This window comes from Achroia grisella, unplaced genomic scaffold (genome assembly GCF_030625045.1).
Source record: "Achroia grisella isolate CSIRO2021 unplaced genomic scaffold, CSIRO_AGI_Agris_v1 utg295, whole genome shotgun sequence".
NCBI lineage: Eukaryota > Metazoa > Arthropoda > Insecta > Lepidoptera > Pyralidae > Achroia > Achroia grisella.
This window is the reverse complement of record NW_026712783.1, coordinates 1,558,758-1,580,947: the sequence shown is the minus strand read 5'-3', so window position 1 is coordinate 1,580,947 and position 22,190 is coordinate 1,558,758.

Genomic DNA, 22,190 nt, shown 5'->3' with positions numbered 1-22,190 from the left:
AGCCACCCACCTCGGCTTTGCATGGGTGTACATGTATTATATATATAAAACTTCCTCTTGAATCACTCTATCTATTAAAAAAAACTGCTTCAAAATCTGTTGCGTAGTTTTAAAGATTTAAGCATACATAGGGATGGATAGACAGCGACAGCGACTTTGTTTTATACTATGTAATCATAACAATAACCCTGGACAATTAAGTTACGCCACCTAGTCTCACAGTAAGCAGAGCTTGTGTCCTGAGTACTAGACTACATAAATACATAGATATATATATATATGTAAATACATAGGTACATAATATACATAAAACGCTCAGACCTATACAAACAATCATACTCATGAAAACAAATGTTTGTACCGTGCAAGGAATCGAACCCGCGACCATCGGAAAAAAGTATCCTATACCGCGAGACCATCGAGCCAGTAACGATATCCGTATTTCAGAAGATTAAGATGTCAGTCTATATTTACTACCTTATCTCACCATTTTACCGCTCAGCTTACAAAGCATGCTGCTTGGCGACTGAAATAGGAGAGACTGAGGTACCCACTTAAATGACTTCATATAAAGTCTACTTACATCTACCTATACATACAAAGTCATGCCGCCACATTCGTATTGCGGAAGATTAAGATGTTGATGATGATGATGATGATGATCATGTCTTTTGTCCTGTAACTTCGCTGTCTCACCCTTTCACCGAAGGCCGTACAAAGGAAGCTGTTTGTCGGGCGAGCACAATAGATCTATACAGGTCGCACTGTTACAAGTCCTGGCACCTGACAATAGCCCAAACCTAGTCAATAAAAAATAAATAAAATAAATAATCTCAGAACAATTAACACAGCGCCATCTAGCCCCACGGTAAGCAGAGCTTGTGTTATGGGTACTAGATAACTGATATAAATTGCTGTTAGTGATAAGACCGCCTTTTGTATAACTTTTTATCATTTTTTTTTATTGTTCATTGTTTGTCTGTGCGCAATAAAGTATAATTGCGCACAGACAAACTAAACGAAACGAAAACGAAATTATAAATACTTAGATTTTTTTGTAAATACATACATAATATACATAGAAAACACTCAGACCGTTACAAACAATTATACTCATGAATACTAATGTGTCGTGCGAGAAATCGAACCCGCGACCATAGGAAGTAAGGCGGTGAGCTAGATAGTAAGAGAAACCGCTAGACTACCGAAGCCGTAAATAAAAAAAAGCTGCTTGTCGGGTGGGTACACCCAAAGGAGTTTTTCTTTCGGACTGTTCTAATGCTATTGACCGCAGCTTGGGCGTTACAGCTTCACCTGACGATAGGCGAGTGCAGATGGCACTCCAAACCCGCAGACTTATGGAGCGGCTGAAGGCCAACTCCTGCCTGACGGATACGAGTTTAGTCTGAGGGCACCGCTCGGGTTTCGAACCTCGGCTCAGGGGGGGGAAGGGGATTGTTAGTAATGTGGATTGATAACCCCATTGCTAGCAATGTATCATGTCAGGTCGACCTCCACGCGGTTCCCCCTGGAAACCATCGTGATAAATTCCTGGTGAATTTGTCACGATGGGCTAACTGACCTGACCTCATGCTCATCTTATCATCCTCCACTGGTGCCCTGCCAGCGTAAACCGTTAGCGCAGGCGGGTGCACCATTCCATTATCATCCACAAAAAAAACCTCGGCTCAGGCCGTCGTAATTTCGATCCCCGTTTGAATTGAACGGTAGGGAAAAATAATAATATTAAAATTTGACATCCATAAGCGGCTAAAATGTCGTACATGAAATAATTTCTGAATTTATCTTTTGACGCGGTGTCGATCGGAAGAGAAATTACTTTTTACAGACTCTACTTCTGTTATATACTTTAAACATAATTTAAAAAGATATATCGTTTATACAAAATGCAACACAAAACATAGATATTGTTTTGTGGTACAACTTCAGTATAAATTAATAAAATCCGTGACATTTGACTGAACAGTAATAAAAACTCAGCATATTGATCATTACAGCGTATAACATCACGCTATGACGAAATGGGGTGAGCAAACAAGCGAGCGTGAGCATGTTTCCAGCATAAACTTACATAAAAATAACAGAGGCGTCTCATAAAAGATACAAAGCAGTTTAGAGGTTATACGTGCTTTTGCATAACAACACACCCAACGTGTATAGAGAGACTGGAAGAGATGGTTTTATTAATACTAGCTACTCGCCCCGGCTTCGCACGGGTGTACATCTAAATATATATAACTCAAAGGTGACTGACATAGTGCTCTATCAACGCACAGCCCAAACCACTGGACGGATCGGGCTGAAATTTGGCATGCAGGTAGATGTTATGACGTAGGCATCCGCTAAGAAAGGATTTTGATTAATTCTACCCCCAAGGGAATAAAATAGTGGATGAAAGTTTGCATGAAACTGTCAATTTTAAACCGATCCGGCTGAGACTTTGCATGCATAAAGCTACTATGATTGTACATTTGTTTTAATTTAACGTTGTAAATATTTGAGGTTATGTATATTTTTCGTAGCGGTATGTATTTTAATAACTTTTGTTCAATTTTCTTTATTATAAACACACTTTTATGATTTATTTGTTATGGAGCAACGAAAGTACGTATATATGTTACGAATAAGCACAGAGCACTTCTACCGTCAGTTCGGAATGATTTCGAGATGAGAAGAACTGACAAGAAACTCAGCTTGTATTATTTTCAAATAAATGTTGTACATGTTTACAATAATACTGATTCATTTTTAAATTCAATTTTGAGAGAATAGAGTGACCAGCAGCATATGCTATTGCAAAAGCAAATTGTTTAATCAGTGATAGTGATTAGAGCAGACCAGTCCCCACAAGCAGCACTCGGTCACGAGTTTGACGGATGAGCCAGCCATCACTGCGCTCGACCATATTTTAGGGAGCCCAATGCCCCGGCCCACCACGCCGCCACAAGTCTAGGCATTTAAGTGACCATGACTACTCAAAACACTAGACTACGTCATAGCTACTTACAATTGCCACCTGATAGTTATAGTAAAGTTTTTTTAATAAAGAGTTTTTTTTATTAGTTAATAGTAGTAGTTAAAAGTTTTCTTTATTCAATCTATCTTATACTATATTATTATTATAAACGTGTAAGTTTTTGACTATAAATGTTTGTTTATCTTTCACGCAAAAACTATTGAACGGATTTTGATGAGACTTTACAATAATATAGCTTATACATCAGAATAGCATATCTATATATTTCACGTGAGTGAAACCGCAAGCACAGCTAGTAAATAATAAATAAAATATCCTTTAGAAATAGCAAATCCGCTGGTTGGACACATCCAGTTGTTCTCGCTGCGTTCATCGCACGGTATCGAATAAACAATAATTTAAATATTATCTTTGTTTACAGAGTTTAAAACGGTTTTAACACTCCTACGAACGGATCGCTGTATGTGCTGATGATTGTGCATTAAAAAACATAAATATACATATAATATATGATGACGACCTCGGTGGTCTAGCGGTCAAGCACACCGCTTTACGACCGATGGTCGCGGGTTCGATTCCTCGCACGGCACAAACATTTGTAATCATGAGTATGATTGTTTGTATAGGTCTGGGTGTTTTCTATGTATAATATGTATGTATTTACAAAAAAAAAATATCTATGTATATGTATCAGTTATCTAGTGCCCATAACACAAGCTCTAGCTAGCTTAACTTGGGTCTAGATGGCTCTGTGTGAATTGTCCTGAGATTATTATTATTATTACTAATATTCATGCACTAGAATATATGCTCGACGGTTCGGTAGACGACTTAGCACACAGCCTTCCGACGCATGTTCGATTCCTCGTACGGTAAAAACTTTTGTAATCATGAGTATGATTGTTTGTATTGATCTAGTTGTTTTCTATGTACATTATGTGTTATACATATGTATATACAAAACAATAAAATAGAAGAGTCTGTTTGCAATTTCAAACTAAATATATATGGAAGAAAATACGGTACTCATATAAAAAAAGAAAAATTCTTGGTGTCTGTCTGTTTGTTCTTGATCTTAAATCTCTGAAACGTCTGAACCGATTTTGACGGGACCTTCACTCACAGATATCTAATGTTGTAAGGAGTAACTTATACTATTTTTATTTCAGAAAATTATATTATTTTTAATTAAAGAAAGTTACATTCCACACGGTCGAATTTGCGAATAAAAAAAAATTACGATACGCGATTTACGAGAAACTGAGACACATATAATAAAAACCATGTCATATAATAATAATAATAATACGCTTGCAAAATTCACACAACGCCATCTAGTCCCAAGGTAAGCAGAGCTTCTGTTGTAGGTACTAGACAACTGATATAAATACAGTTTTTTTTTTGTAAACACATTGAACTATTATTATATTTATGTACAAACACATTGCTTATACTATTTATAGAAAAACATTATATAAATATATATATACATATAAATAAAATTGAAGTGTCTGTTTGTAATATTGAAATGACCGGTTTTTACTACATGCATATGAATATAATTACGGTACATACACTAAAATAACATTTTTTACAATTTTTGTCTGTCTGTCTGTCTGTTTGTTCCGGCTTATCTCTGAAATGGCTAAACCGATTTTGACGGGACTTTTATTAGCAGGTAGCAAATCAAATAAGGAGTAACTTAGACTACTTTTATTTTAGAAAAACAAAGTTGAATTCCACGCGGATGAAGTCGGGAACAGTATATATAATAATATGTAACTAGTATATATATATATATATATCCAAAGACTCCCTCTGTCTTACATATGTATTCGTACCTTACCCTACCTTATTATTTGCGTCGTTACCCCTAACGTTGTATACACAGCTAGCTTCTACATATCTACGTTAATTAAGCTATATTAGATGAAAGCTTTCGCTCGGGATTTGTGTATTATATTTATTAATTAATTGAGTTTATGTAAATTTTACAATTTTGCAATGCAATGAACTTAAATGACCTTTTCTAATTGGAAAGGTAAACAAGATGATGGCTCAGCGAGTGGTAATAGTAACAAACCTTTTTTTTGTAAGTGTATTTTATCAGTATTTTATTGTATTGTGTTAACTGACCAATGTATATATATTCAAAATTCAAAATTCAAAATATCTTTATTCATATAGGTCTATTACAGACTCTTATGATATATTAAATCTACCGTCAGTTCGAAATGATTTCGAGATGAGAAGAACTGACAAGAAACTCAGCTCGTATTCTTTTCAAATAAATGTTGTACATGTTTACAATAATACACAATCATTTAAATTCAAATTGGATATATATTACATACTAGCTTTTCGCGCGGCTTCGCTCGCGTTAATATATCCTCTTAGGGGTGGAATTCATCGAAATCCTTTCTTAAGGGATTGCCTACGTCATAGTAGCTTTATGCATGCTAAGTCTCAGTCCGATCGGTTTAAAATTGACAAAGTTTCATACAAACTTTCATCCACTATTTTATCCCCTTAGGGGTAGAATTAATCAAAATCCTTTCTTAACGGATGCCTACGTCATAACATGTACCTGCATGCCAAATTTCAGCCCGATCCGTCCAGTGGTTTGGGCTGTGCGTTGATAGATCACTATGTCAGTCACCTTTGAATTATATATATACATATATATAAATTTTAGCTGTTACATGTTACAGACTTCGTCCGCATGAAAAAAATATATAAAATTTATAAAATTAAAGTAGCCTACGTTACATTTTATAACATTAACATCGCGTATGTCTTTGGGCAGTTCCTGAAAATCAGTGATTTGCTGCTTGTATGCTGTAAATTATACGCTGAGGTAGAGTTACCAACCGTCCTGTTTTCCCTGGACATGTCCTAGTTTTCGAAGTGTCCTGGGAAGTCCTGAATAGTTAGTTGGCAGTGTCCTGGGTATTTTAAATATTTGAGCCTCTTAATTACTGATTTTCATCTTTTAAATATTTACTGAGCAAAGCCTATACTCACTAAACTATTACTTGAATGACGAGCGTGCATGGCAATAGTTGTTCATGCACGGGATTTTCATTTAATAGATTTCTATTAAATGAAAATCCCAGAAATAGAAATAATCTTTATTCAAATAAACTCATTACAAGCACTTTTGAATAGTCATATTTTGATTCTACCACTCATTCGGAATGCAGATTCATCACAAGAAGAATGAGCAAGAAACTTGTGTGTTGCTCTTTTTAATAGATGTTTTTTTTATATAAATAATTACAGTATAACAAGTAAGAGGCATGCGATAATCAACATAGAAGTCGCTACGCACTCATTATTAATGTAATCAGATAATATTGTCAGTGCTATAGATTTAAAGTTTTTCTATAAAAACATTATTATGTTTAATGTTAATTAGATTAGACACCTATATAAATGTACATTGTAAATAAACCGGCTTTTAAAAAAAAGTAATTCAATTGAGTCTTGCCAGTTCTTCTCTATTGGATCTATATACTGAACTGAACGGTAGGGAAAAAAATAAAATTTAATATAAAGAATTTGACGTTCATAAGCGACAAAAATGTCCTATATGAATAAATAATTTTTGAATATGAATTAGAATACGTAACATGTTTCAAAGATGAATAGAGTTATTTAATTTTGTATGCAGATCGTGATGCTGTAAGTTTGCTGGTTGGGTGCTAGCCAAGCCATTAATTGAGATGCATGTAAGGACGTACCAACATCTTACAAATTCATAGAAGGAACAGTTATCTAAATATATACGAGTATAACTCAAAGGTGACTGACATAGTGATCTATCAACGCACAGCCCAAACCACTGGACGGATCGGGCTGAAATTTGGCATGCAGGTAGATGTTATGACGTAGGCATCCGCTAACAAAGAATTTTGATTAATTCTACCCCCAGGGGAAAAAACGGGGGATGAAAGTTTGTATGCAACTTTGTCAATTTTAAACCGATCGGGCTGAGACTTTGCATTCATAAAGCTACTATGACGTAGGCATCCCTTAAGACAGGATTTTGATAAATTCCTCCCCAAAGGGGATAAATTAACGCGAGCGAAGTCGCGGGTAAAAGCTAGTATATATGTTTTATAATTTTATATATATATTTTAACTTATGATAATGGAATGGTGCACCCGCCTGCGCTAACAGTTTACACTGGCGGGGCACCAGTGGGGGTTTATAAGATGAGCATGAAGTCAGATCAGTTAGCTCCTGATAGCAAATTCAACGGGAATCTAACATGGTTTCCAGGGGGAACCTCGTGTGTGTATGTATGTGTGTGTAGTTAGTAAAACCAGATATACAACACCTACCTTCCGTCCGGATCTCTCATGGTTTCCAGGGGGAACCTCGTGAAGGTCAACCTAAAAAGGTACATTGTTCTGAATATGATTGTTTGTGTAGGTCTCGTTGTTTTCTTTTTATATTAATATTATATTACCACTTTTTATTATGTATCATTATCATCACTACAGTAGTAGAAGTAAAACCAGATATACAACACCTACCTTCCGTCCGGGTAGTTATTCTATGAAAAAAAATCATGTGTTAAAATATCGGTATAAATATAAATGTGGGTGTGTGTCATTTCATGTCAGGTTTACGACCAATGTGTGTTGCCAGTGATGACTTACGGAACAGAGACGTGGTCGCTAACTATGGGCCCCATCAACAAGCTCAGAGTCACTCAGAGGGCAATGGAGAGGGCTATGCTCGGAGTTTCTCTGCGTGATCGAATCAGAAATGAGGAGATCCGCAGAAGAACCAGAGTGACCGACATAGCCCGAAGAATTGCGACTTTGAAGTGGCAATGGGCGGGGCACATAGCTCGTAGGACAGATGGCCGTTGGGGCAGTAAAGTGGAGTGGCGAGTGGCGACCTCGAGTGGCGACCACGGACCGGAAGACGCAGCGTGGGAAGGCCTCCAGCAAGGTGGACCGACGATCTGGTCAAGATCGCGGGAAGGCATTGGATGCGAGTAGCGCAGGACCGATCGTCGTGGAGATCTTTGGGGGAGGCCTATATCCAGCAGTGGACGTCTTCCGGGCTGCGATGATGATGATGATGATGTGTGTGTCATGTGTGAGTGTTCAGGCCTAAAGCGCCTGATATATTTTAATAGCACCAAGAAGATGCATTATATAGTCGCATTGCATATGCACTTGTTTTTTGTATACCTGCATAATTTTTATTTTTATTTATTTATTTTATTTATTTATTTATTTGCAGAATACAATATTCAACAAACAAATATTCGTTCAATGTATTCAGCCTGCTAACAGGCGTGCAAAATTTATACACGTTATTACTTTTATAAATTGAATTTTTTTAAAGTATTTCTAATAATTAAATTAAATTATTTATATATTCAAATATTTTCTTATATAGACGTTCGTCGATTATTGAGTTCACTTCTTTTGTACTTACCTAATTTGTAAAACGTTGTCGAAATTAAAATACTTAAATATATAAATCTGGGTTTCATTAGAAGCTCCATTATGTTATACAAGACAGTGAGTATGGATGGATGTTTGTTACTCTTTCACGCAAAAAAAGGTTTAGGATAGGCTATAATTTAAAAAGATATTTATTTATTTATTCTTTTGCACACAAAAATGGCGTACTTGATGCCTCATGTTATTCTCTACCAGACAACCGTCGCGTTGATCAGAGATAACAACGCGGTGCACTTTAATAATTAATTGAAAGAAAAAAAAATATTATAACAAATAGATACAGAAAAATAATACATATATATACAGATGCAAATATATAAAAATACTAATATACCAATATGAAATATATAATAATAAATAAGATATTATGTAAATTGCGCAAAATATGATACCTGTTGAGTAAGTGTGATGCAGACGAAGTTACGCGGCGCAGTTAGTTAATAATATAATCAAAATGGACCGTTCTATACGTTTTAACAGCATTCCTGTCCGACTGTATGGACCTCTGCCAAAGTCACGAACTGTGCTCCATACAAGACACTGTTAGAATTAGTGCCACTATATACCACCCAGGGGCGAACAACCACTGAGGTGATACGATTAGAGAAGTAATATAATACTAATATTTTTTGCAATGGATGTTATGCTATAGTGCACACACTTGTGTTATGGGTATAATTGACGACCTCGGTGGTTTAGAGGTCTAGCAAAATGAATATACGTCTTGCTCTATTATATAATAACGGACAAAGAGAAAAACACATTTTCACACAATTGTTATGTTAACTTAGAAATATCTATAACAATATATATATATATATATATATATATAACAATATTTTCGAAAAATTCACGTAGAACCATCTAGTCCCAAGTTCAGTAGAGCTTATGTTTTGGGTATTAGAGAACTGATATAAATACATGGTTACATACATAATATACTTAGAAAACACGCAGACCGATAGAAACAATCATACTCTTGAATACAAATGTTTGTACCGTGCGAGGAATCGAATCCGCGACCATCGATAGTAAGGTGGCGTGCTAAACCGTTACACCACCGAAGCCGTCATGCTGCTATCCGTCGAGCTATGACAGCTTTTTTTTTCGGACTACTCTAATGCTGTTGGCTGCAGCTGGCCTTTACAGCTTCACCGGACGTTAGGGGGCGAGTGCAGATGGCACTCCAAACTTATGAAGGACTTATGGAGCGGCTGAAGGCCAACTCCCGCCTGACGGATACGACTTTAGTCTGAGGGCACTACTAGGGGTTCGAACCTCGGCTCAGGCCGTCGTAACTTCGATCCCCGTTTGAATTGGACGCTCTAAGAAATATAACCTCAATGTAAGTTTCCGAATTTGTTAGTTCTCGTTTGAATTTAAATGTTGTAATAAATATTGCCGTAGGGAAAATTTTGTTTAAAATAATACTTTTATATGGCCACTGTCTCAAGAACTCTATTCTCTCTTATCTCTATTGACGGCCGCGGTGGTCTAGATATTTAGTACACCGCTTTACATCCGATGGTCGGGACTTCGATTCCTTACACAGCACAAACATATGTATTCATGAGTATGATTTTATTTGGGTGTTTTTTTATTTTTATGGATGATAATTGAATGGTGCACCCCCAAGAATTTATTACGCCTGCGCTAACGGTTTACTATGTATAATATGTATGTATTTACAAAAAAATCGTCTATATATTTGCGGGGCACCAGTGGAGTGATATGAGCATGAGGTCAGGTCAATTAGCCCACCAAGAATTTATTACGATGATTTCCAGGGGGAACCACGTGGAGGTCAACCTGGTACATTGTTAGCAATTAGACCAATCCATATTACTAACAGTCCTCTTTCCTTGAGTGGTTACTATGTATAATATGTATGTATTTACAAAAAAATCGTCTATATATTTGTAGCAGTTATCTAGTACCCATAACACAGGCTTACCGAGGGGAAGGAGATTGTTAGTAATGTGGATTGATAATCCCATTACTTTCTAGCAATCTTTGTACCATGTCATTTATGAATTTTTTTAATTGGACCTTGCTTAACGCTTGTTGACCTCCACGCGGTTCTATTTTTCGCACAATTTCCATTTTCCACAATATAATCAGTTTTCCTTTTATTAGGAAAATTAACATATTTTATACCATTTTCTCTTTTTTGAAAAGGTATACGGACCCTATCGAGTGATCCGTGGGGCTTTACACTTAAACAGCCCAATTCAAAATTTATAATACCATCGTGATAAATTTGACTTGTGTGAATTTGTCACGATGGGCTAACTGACCTGACCTCGTACTCATCTTATCATCCTCCACTGTTGTTTTGCTGACTTCGCGCCTTAGTATTATTACGCTTCGCTTGACATTGATTTGTTCTGCGATCCCACCAGCGTAAACCGTTAGCGCAGGTGGGTGTACCATTCCATTATCATTAAAAAAAACACAAGCTTAACTTGGATTCAGATGGCGCTGTGTGAATTGTCCTTAAGATTATTATTCCTAACTTCCAAAAAAAATCTCATCTCCACTCTTAAGGAGAGGAGATGGCAACATACCCCCGGCAGAAGCACAGTCGACCGGGGTTCAGGGCCCCAGGGAGAGAAACCGGCGTACAATGCGGGCAGAATCTAAGAGCACCGCTTTCTGCATGTTTCCCAGGAGTGAGCCGCCTCGGAATCCCAACCGTCTGAGATGTTGCTCCAGACTGGTTGGGATAAGACCGTTCACCGACATAACGATTGGAATGATTTCTAGAATATTATTATTATTATTTTCAATAAATTTCATTGTAAAACTGGAACGTATTCGAAACGGGGCATTTGTTGTTTACAAACGTAAATTTTATATTATCCCGAGGGCGCGAAATATTTAAGCAGATAATTCAGTATAGATAATATTGTTACGCATAAAATGTACGCAATTAAACCTTCCAAAACATTGGATTTACTGCCGCCCCTAAAGTTTTATGCTATCCTCGGACTACCGCTGTGCTGGTCTCAATTAAGAAGCTCAGTTTTATTCATGCCGTTTACTAGGTGTGTCCTGCGGGATTGCTCGGTTAAATTAGGTTAAAAATACTTATTTACTCTTTACTTTTATTTAGATAAACATTTTTCTCTGTACTGCCTATGGTTGACTGGTAGAAAATACCGCATGGTGTTAAGTCCGCCAAATGTGCATAAATAAATAATAATAATAATAATCTCAGGACAATTCACACAGCGCCATCTAGACCCAAGTTAAGCTAGCTAAAGCTTGTGTTATGGGTCCTAGACAACTGATACAAATACATAGATAATTTATTTTTTTCGTAAATACATTCATATTATACATAGAAAATACCCAGACCGATACAAACAATCATACTCAGGAATACAAATGTTTGTGCCGTGCGAGGAATCGAACCCGCGACCATCGGTCGTAAAGCGGTATGCTAGACCGCTAGACCACCGAGGTCGTCAAATAAATAAATAAAAATAAACCTTATTTATTGAGATAAATTATAAATAATTAAAATTATGTAACTATGTTCTAAAAAGTTGGACTGATTTATACGCACACAGGGCCGTACATTACATAGTAAATTACATATATGCTAAATATATAACAAGTATATAAATATATATTTCAATCTACCAACAAATATATTTACAATTAGCTGTACACGCGACTTTGTCCGCGTGGAATCTAACTTTATTTTTCTAAAATAAAAGTAGCCTAAGTTACTTCGTATTACCTCAGCTACCTGCCAATAAAAGTCACGTCAAAATCGGTACAGTCATTTCAGAGATTATCCGGAACAAACAGAAAATTGTAAAAAATGTTGTTTTGGTGTAAATACCGTATTTATATTCATATGCGTGTAGTAAAAAACGGTTATTTCAATATTACAAACAGACACTCCACTTTTATATATACATATGTATAGATTACCAAACAAATAACAGATATAGTATAAGATATAATTATTACTATTGTAAACATTACATTTATATTACACTAGCTCTCCGCCCGCGGCTTCGCCCGGGTAGCCTATAAGTTATACTGCTCAGTAGTAGGATGTTATATAGCTTCTTGAGTCCCTTTATCTATTCTATATATTTAAAAATATAAATATATAATATATAAATAAATAGATATCAGATAACTCGAACAATGGTTCACTTCACTTGAACACAAATTTCAGTAGGTAGCTACATTTCATAATATCCGCTTTCAAAACAGGAAGCTACTGAATTTCATAACATCTGTAATGATTGCCTCTTTGTTTACAATTGATCTTTAAAGCCTTGTGCTTTGGAAATTGGTAAGCGTGATGGACAATTATTTTGTGAGGTTCCGTACCGTAGATTAATAGCATATAGTGTTATTCTCATGAAATTCGTTCAGTAATTTTTGCGTGAAAGAACTACAAACACGTCACGTCTATGTAACAGACTCGACCCATTGGCTTTGCGGCGAGATATTGCATCTCTGTGCATTTTCTACCGCATATATCACGGGGAGAGTTCTGAGGAATTGTTCGGATTAATATCAGCTGCTGAGTTTCACCACCGTACCACCCGCCAGAAACTGAAATACCATCCTGATCATCTGGATGAATGGCGGTTTTCCACAGTGCGGTTTTCTAGAAACTTTTTGTCTCGCACAACCATATTGTGAAAACACCTTACAGCAGTGGTATTTCCGAACCGATACGATATTGAAACCTTCAAGAAAAGAGCTTATTACTTTTTAAAAGGCCGACAACGTACTTGCAATTCCCCTGGTGTTGCGGATGCTTATGGGCGGCGGTAATCACTTACCATCAGGTGAGCCGCATGCTCGTTTGTCCCCTGTGTTATAAAAAAAAAATCAATACTTTCATCTATCCTATTCTATTTTTTGTTTGTTTAATACAAACAAAAAATAGAATAACAAATAGTGCGAACAATTACATACAAATAACAGTACACAAATTACGTATCTATCTACTTTTATCTACTTTTGAAGTCGGCTACTCTATGGCAATATTCCACAGAGTATCACAGACAAAACCCAACGAGACGGAACCCAAAAGAAGTCCCGTATTAAGGCCAAGAAACCATTTCACAATGTAACGCGCATCGTGAAGAACGAGTCGTGACAAAAATACATTTTGTGAATAACAATAATGGAAGTTTTATTGTAAAAATTAACACTGAATTCTACGCTTATTGGCTGGTGATTGGCGTTAAAAATAAACCTACAGTTACTGTTATCAGTCACGTTTAACTGTTGCGAGAGATAAATCTGTAATTTCTCGTAAAAAACATAGTGAGTTATGGGTTAATCTCAAACTTGTCATCATTAGTATTAAAAATAATAACCCTGTATAATACACAGCGCCATCTAGTCCCAAGCTACTAAGAAGATAGATAGATAAATTCTTTATTCACAATTACAGACACATAACATACATGAGATACAGAAAAAACACGAATTAGTAAAAGAAATGTAAGTGACTTTATGTGCCGCAAAAGTGTAAAGGTAGCCAACTCAGCATAATGCTACAGATAACTCTACAGCGCTGATATTCTGTTGGCTCCTTACTTATACTATACTTATAACTAAAAAAAATACATAAATATTAAACTTCGAGCTCTTTATCAAAATATATTGAGTATGAACAAACTGTAAATAATTTGATGAATTATGTTATTAAACTACTTATAAATTCAAATTCAAAAATCATTTATTCTTGTAGGACATTTTAGCAGCTTATGAACGTCAAGTTTTGACATTATAATTTTTTTCCCTACCGTCCAGTTCTGTATATAGATCCAATTGAGAAGAACTGGAACTATACTACATAAATACAAAAAGAACTAGATAATTGATAGAAATACTTAAATAATATTTTTTTTTAATACATAAATAGCATCTAAACCATTATACGTAATGTCACGGTTTTTGTTACATTTTTCATACTCTTCAATGATAAGGATGAGACACCCCCTAAATATGTAGTTTTTTGTATATTTTTTTAAATTTTAATAGTAGAATAGAATAGAATAGAATCGAATCGAATAGAATAGAAAAACAATTATTCAAATAAACTTACATTGAAGCACTTTTGAATAGTCATTACATTTTTTTAATCTACCTCATTATCATTCTGAAAGCTATCTCATCACAAGAAGAACGAGCAAGAAACTTGCGTGTTGCTCTTTTAAATAATTGTATTATTACTTTGCATTTTTAAGTTTAAGTGTGTGAATACAAACCACCAATTCATTTAAATATTTAAATAGAAAAAAATATTGAATGTATAACCAACTAGTTAAACAATTAATAAGAGGAAATCAATCATAGTGATTAGATGATTGATATGATATAATTTAGCATTGCAAAATACAACTTCAAATTTTCACCCTTTTACGATCAAGCCCTTTTTATTTTTTAATATAGCTAATATTACAAGTACTTATAAACAAATTAAATAAGTAAAAGAATGACATTATTTATTGCCCAAAATGGCAAATCATTACATAGTATAAAACAAAGTCACTGTCGCTGTCTGTCCGTCCCTATATATGTTTAAATCTTTAAAACTACGCAACAGATTTGAAGCAATTTTTTTTAGTAGATAGTATGATTCAAGAGGAAGATTTATATATATAATACATGTAAATCTGTGCGCAGCCGGGGCGAGTAGCTAGTGATAAATGAAATATTGTATAATACTGCAAACGTTTGCTGGTACAATTAGTGTATAGATATATATACACTATTAAGTACGGAAATGTAATATCATTATCACATTTCCTTTATCCCATTATTTCGGGTGAACACAATATGTCATCTTCTACTGATACATATCTAAGCTTATTCTCCTTTTATGCAAATCATCTTTCATATATGTATATAGTCCATATATCTTTCTTTATAATCTTCTACATTTGCACCCATCCAAGTCCAAGTTTAAGTATTATTTATTTATTTATTTATTCATTTATTTCAGGCAACTAGGCCCATATTATAAATATCTTATAGACTAACATACATATAATATAATATTTAAAAACCTGTGTGAACCTGCCTGTCTGATCACGGCACTGAAGACGGCAATCTGCCACGGTAGCGCTGATACACCACACCTATCGGCCAGTAGTCCTCTTTCATGAAGGTGGGCAGCAAGTCGGTGGGGACCAGGGCCACAAACGCTTTGAAACTCGCGTTGTGACTCGAATTCAGCTGCGTTACCCTCAATGTCAGGTTACTCTTGGTACGAATATAATCGACAATGTCCTGCTCCTTAGTGGCGTAATGTAGACGGGACAGGTACGTTGTCGTGGTCGGTGTAGCAGCACGCAGCAGAAAGTTGGGCCCAGTGAGTGCAGTGCCACAATGATTATATTATATCCTACGAAATTTACATTTGTAGTTATACTAGAAATATACAGAAAACAGGTATCTTTCTGTATTTATGTAATTGAACTCTCCATTCACTTATTGTTAACAATACAGAAAATGCAATACTATATTCTACAATAGATATAATGCATTAGTTTATAGACACGATTTCCTTAAGAAATTTTGACAGGTTGATAATTTTTTTTCCCGCGCAAAACGAAAATATAAATAACTAATATTAAAAAAGTTTACGAAATATCGGTGGATTTCAAATAAATTGCAATATAGGTACACAATATCAATGTCATGATTTGATGTAATTATTGTATTAAGAATAATAATAATATCAGGACAATTCACACAGCACGGCAGCGCCATCTAGTCCCAAGTTAAGCTAGCTAAAGGTTGTGTTACGGTACTAGATAACTGATACATATATATAGACATTTTTTTCGTAAATACATACATAATATACGTGGAAAACACTCGGACCGATACAAATAATCATTCTCATGAATACAAATGTTTGTGCCGTGCGAGGAATCGAACCCGCGACCATCGGACGTAAAGCAGTGTGCTAGACCGCTAGACCACCGAGGTCGTCATGTATTATTTAAAAGTATAAATACATATATAACCGAGAGAAACTACAAAAAATTGTATATAAAAATCCTGTGCATGAACAACTATTGCCATGCACGCTTGTCATTTAAGTGATCTTTTAGTGAGTAGGCTATGCTCAGTAAATATGATTTAACAGATGTTTTAAATGTATATAAAGGTAATTGCAGTATACATTTACTTTGGTATCTTATTAAAAAAAATTATACCCATTCCCATACCCTAATATATATCCTACTATGTTTTTGTTGGGTTGGTGGGATATGACACACTCGAAGTTAGACGGAAGATTGCATTAATGGAATCTGTAGTCAAAGTCATGAAAGGTGAAAAATGTAACCAAGCGGTATTAACATCGGTGTCCATAAGAGCGCCCAATAAAAACGTACAAGCAAGAAGACGAAACTTGTTTGATGTTCCATGGAGAAGAACGGAGCTGGCCAAACAGACCTACTTCTCTGGCATTGAGTCTACTCAACGGTGTTGTTAGTCGTTTTCCGGTTCTAGACATATTTACTTGTAATTTGCTGGAGTTTCGTAGGATGGCAGTAGATTATTTATGTAGTATGGAAAATAAGATTACTATTTTTTTTTCTTGTGTAATTAGTATACATATTAGTAACTAGGGTTTTATAAGTGTGTGTATATACACACACTTATAAAACCCTACAATACTCCTAAGTGGGCATATTAGCAAACTGTAAAGCTCACTTAGTGTGACGTAAATAAATAAATAAGACCCATTGACTATTTCTAAACGATACTTAGGAATAGCAACTTTGTCTTTAAACGTAGTAACACTATTTAAAAACTAAAAAATAATGTCATCATCATATGTCTTCCTTATCCCATTTATTTGTGGTCGGCGTAATGTTTTTCTCTTCCATTCATTCCTGTTCGCAGGCATCTTGTTATTTACTCCCTTTTTTACCATATCATCTTTCACACATTTCATTTCCATCTCTTTTTCGGCCTTCCTTAAAATATTATCTTCATTTGTACGCATTACATGCCCATACCACGACACACGATTACTCTTCAACCTCTCCGACACCGGCGTCACTTTCATACTTCCTCTAATGTATTCATCTTGTATAAACAAAATAGCACACATTTCTAAATATATATAACTCAAAGGTGACTGACGTAGTGATCTATCAACGCACAGCCCAAACCACTGGACGGACCGGGCTGAAATTTGGCATGCAAGTATATATTATGAGGTAGGCATCCGCTAAGGATTTTAATTAATTCTACCCCCAAAGGGATGAAAGTTTATATAAAACTTTGTCAATTTTAAACCGATCGGGCTGAGACTTTGCATGCATAAAGCTACTATGACGTAGGAATCCCCTTAAGAAAGGATTTTGATAAATTTCACCCCTAAAAGGGATAAATTAACGCGAGCGAAGTCGCGGGCAAAAGCTAGTCGTATATATACTTTATTGCACTTGTAACAATATCAAATAAAAAGATGTTATACAAAAATGTGATCAAGGATGGACTTATCTCTGAAAGAGATCTCTTCCAGCCAACCTAACACTATGACAGAGGTGGTAGGTAGGTAGCGGCGGCAATGATAGTGCTCGAGTTTAAAAAAATAACATACAAACACTTACTAAATTACATATTACACTTAAGAAATATCTTGATAAATTCGCAATAAAAATACGAACAATGCAAACCAATTGACGTCTCCTTTTTGAAATAGGTTAAGAATGCAATATAATTACATCAATAAAACTTAACAATAAATATATATTAATACATAAAACTATTATAAACAATATTACAATGAACAAACTCACTTGCAACTTTGTCAATGTAAGAAACTTCAGTTCACGGAGGAAATCTCGTTGCACGCGAGTAAGGTTATAATATGATAAGGTTTCAAAAGTTATAATGGCTTACCGACTTTCTAAGAAAAGAGGTCATGTAATAAATAACTGAGTGGATGAAGCGGAGTTCTCATTTCCTCACCAACTCTCGCGTTATACACAAGTTTTTCTATCTACCATCAGAAACTAGCACAAATATCTGTGTTATTATTAAACATAGTATATAATTAATTAACATTAAAACAATAAAGAAAGATTATTTAATAAAAAAAATTGTAAAAAATTAAAGTACTTGATTTTATTAATAAATTAGTAATTTTATTTTTGAGCGTTTTTTTTTTTTATAAATTTTTAGATTGCGAATTTTGTTGGTACTTATTATGTGATTTATCTGTGTTATTATTTTTAACATATAGTGTTATTGTGGATTATGTGAAAAAGTATAAATATTTATATATCTGTGCCATAAAGGAATTACTTATACATTAGGTAAGTTAATATATTTAATACTAGTTATTTTAGAAATATAAAGTTAAATTAACTTTATATGGTTCACCTGCCTGCGCTAACGGTTTACGCTGGCGGGACACAAGTGGAGGATTATAAGATGAGCATGAGGTCAGATCATTCAGATCAAGGGAATTGTTAATTCCCTTCCTTTAAATATTTGACTTCCAATGTTCGGTTCCAATGTATACACAGAGTGAGCAAAGATGAACTTATCTCTAAAAGAGATCTCTACCAGTCAACTCAACAGTGAGGCATTACTATTAGTTAGGTTAACATACTGCCGACCCATCCCTGCTTCGCACGGATGAATTACAAATTTTTGATTTACTCTTCTTGTTCTATACTATAACTCGCATGTATTATTTATTTATTTATTTTTAAGGATTACCAACATAATATACAGCAATAAAAAAATTGTAATGATTCTATACAATTCTAATGGTATTAAAATAACTGTTCTCATTATTACAGCATGCTTTGTGTTACAAGATTATATCGCTACTATTACTATTATTACACATGTCAATAATATTAATTAAAGTTGTTAATATAAAAAATAAATTATACATATAAACCTTCCTGTAATCACTCTATCTATCATTAAAAACCGCAATTAATTGGCACATATTTGGCGATCAGAGCGGCCGCGACTTTATTTTATACTATACTAGCTGTTTATTACGTTGTTTTACATTAAAATTTAAAAAAATATAGGGGTGGACTACCCCTAACATTTAGGGGAATGAAAAATAGATGTTGGCCGATTCTCAGACGCTCATAAAATTTCATGAGAATCGGTCAAGCCGTTTCGGAGGAGTATAGAAACGAAAACGGTGACACGAGAATTTTATATATAAGATAAATATTTGTGTTACACAAACAAAAAAAGGGATATGAGTTTAATCCGAGGGCACTGCTATGAATTCGGACCTCTGCTCAAACAGTCGTAATTTTAATCCCCGTTTGAATTGGATGAAAACTCGATCAGAGGGAACCAAATGAATAAGATCTGACCAATACAAACAATTATACTCATGAATACAAGTGTTTGTGCCGTGCGAGAAATTGAACCCGCGACCATCGGAAGTAAAGCGGTATACTAAACTTCTAGACCACCAGGACCGTCAACAGGAGGTGAAGGAAACAATGATAACTCAAAAATGAATCTAAGAGACGGCGGTAAGCTCGCCCTCTGTTATGGATTCATGGTGTTCCGTTCACCATAACATGGACAGTTGACAATGACTCTGACTACCCCTCCTGCGATAACAGTCGTGATGACATGGTTTTTTATTTTCAATGTACCTAGCTCTTTATCCTATGTATCTTTGTAAAGAGTTGCTCTCTTCTCCACTATTTCTTCAGATTTAGCACTGACTAAAATATAAAAAAAATATATGAAAAGATTGCATGCATTCCGCAAAATACTAGCTGACCCGGCTAACGTTGTTTTGTCATATAAATTAATATTCATTCATTTCATTCATTCATTTATATGACAAAACGTATTGTAAAAAAAATGTTAGGGATGGACAACCCCTATCACTTATTGGTATAAAATATAATATCAATTCTCAGACCTACTGAATATGCATATAAAATGTCATAAAAATCGGTCAAACCGTTACGGAGGAGTATTGTAACTAACATTGTGACACGAGAGTTTTATATAGAACAATAACTAGTGGTCGCCCAGTTATCGAAATTCTTGTGTCACAATGACAAGAGAAACTTATACATTTTTTTTAAATAGAAGTATAAAAGTTTAAAGGAAATATAAAAGATTCTATAAAAGACAATACACAAAATCAGTAACATCTCTATATATTGAAAACTTCAACAAAAGAGTTCTTCACTCTTTAAAAGGCTTGCAATTCCCCTGGTGTTGCGGGTGCTCATGGGCGGCGGTAATCACTTACCATCAGGTGATCCACAAACTCGTTTGTCCCATGCTATAAAAGAAATCTCTAATAGAATAGAATAGAAAATCATTTATTCAAATAAACTTAATTTAAGCACTTTTGAATAGTCAACATTTTTTTTTAAATCTACCGCTTATTCGGAAAGCTGTCTCATCACAAGAAGAATAAGCAAGAAACTTGTGTGTTCCTCTTTTAAACAATCCTTGTAAGTTCACATTTTACGAGTCGAAACGTGTGAATACAAACTACCAACCAGCACTAATTTATTTAGGCTCAAATATAAAAACACAATAAGATTAAATCAGTCGTAGTGATAAGAGCAGACCAGTCCCTACAAGCAGCACTCGTTCACGAGTATGACGGATGAGCCAGCCATCACTGCGCTCGACCATATTTTAGGGAGCCCAATGACCCGACCCACCACGACGCCACATGTCTGGACATTTTAGTGAGCATGACTACTCATTCCACTCGACCACGTCACAGCTACAAAAATTACTATATGGTAGTTACAGTATTCGCACTTTACATGAGGATGCATGCGGCAATCAATACAAAAGCCGCTACGCTATCATATATCAAGAAAGCAGTATGAAAAATAAAAAAAAATTAATTGCGGACAATACACAACCATACAGTACAATTTACTTTAATTATATTAAAATATCTACCTCCAATATATCACACGTTAAACACATGGTTTTATTCAGGGACGGGTTTGCATATGCGGACGAAACTTAATAAAACAAAATCCATCAATACAAGCAAAGTTTGTAAATTCTGTGTACTAAAGAAATATTTCAACCAAATATTCTAAAATTTGCTGTGATATCGCGTTGTGAACATAATCACAGGGTCCCCGTAATGAACACAGCCAAAAGCAAACAGTACCTTCCGTATCTAGGTTTCTATGCAAATCCCATGGTTTTCACACGAAATGGCGGGAAAACAATGCGTTGCTATAGCAACCGACAATATGGCGAACATGTTCGCACGGCACAATGATGCAACAGAGATAATAAACAGCTTATTGTACTCTGCGTACAATGTGTGTTTTTTAATCAACTTTTTTATTTATTGTTGGGCTTGGACTAGAAATGTCAACATACGTTCATGTACATTATTAGTTTAATAGTGATCGGGTTATAATGAAAATTATGTGAAAATATTACAATATAGGTTCTTTGTGATCGCATACAGCCATTAAAAAATTCGTGAAAATAAAATTACCGACTCAGTTTGAAAATGGAACGTAGAACATAGAGCGGCGTATTGTTTTTTTTTTAATTACACATTTGCATTATTGTGCCAAGATGTCACCAAATAACACCCAGAGTGCTAAATGATTCTTAAAAAAAAACATAAGTATTTTTTTATAAATTTTATAAATATTTTTTACATAAAAATATTTTATTTTTATTTGAA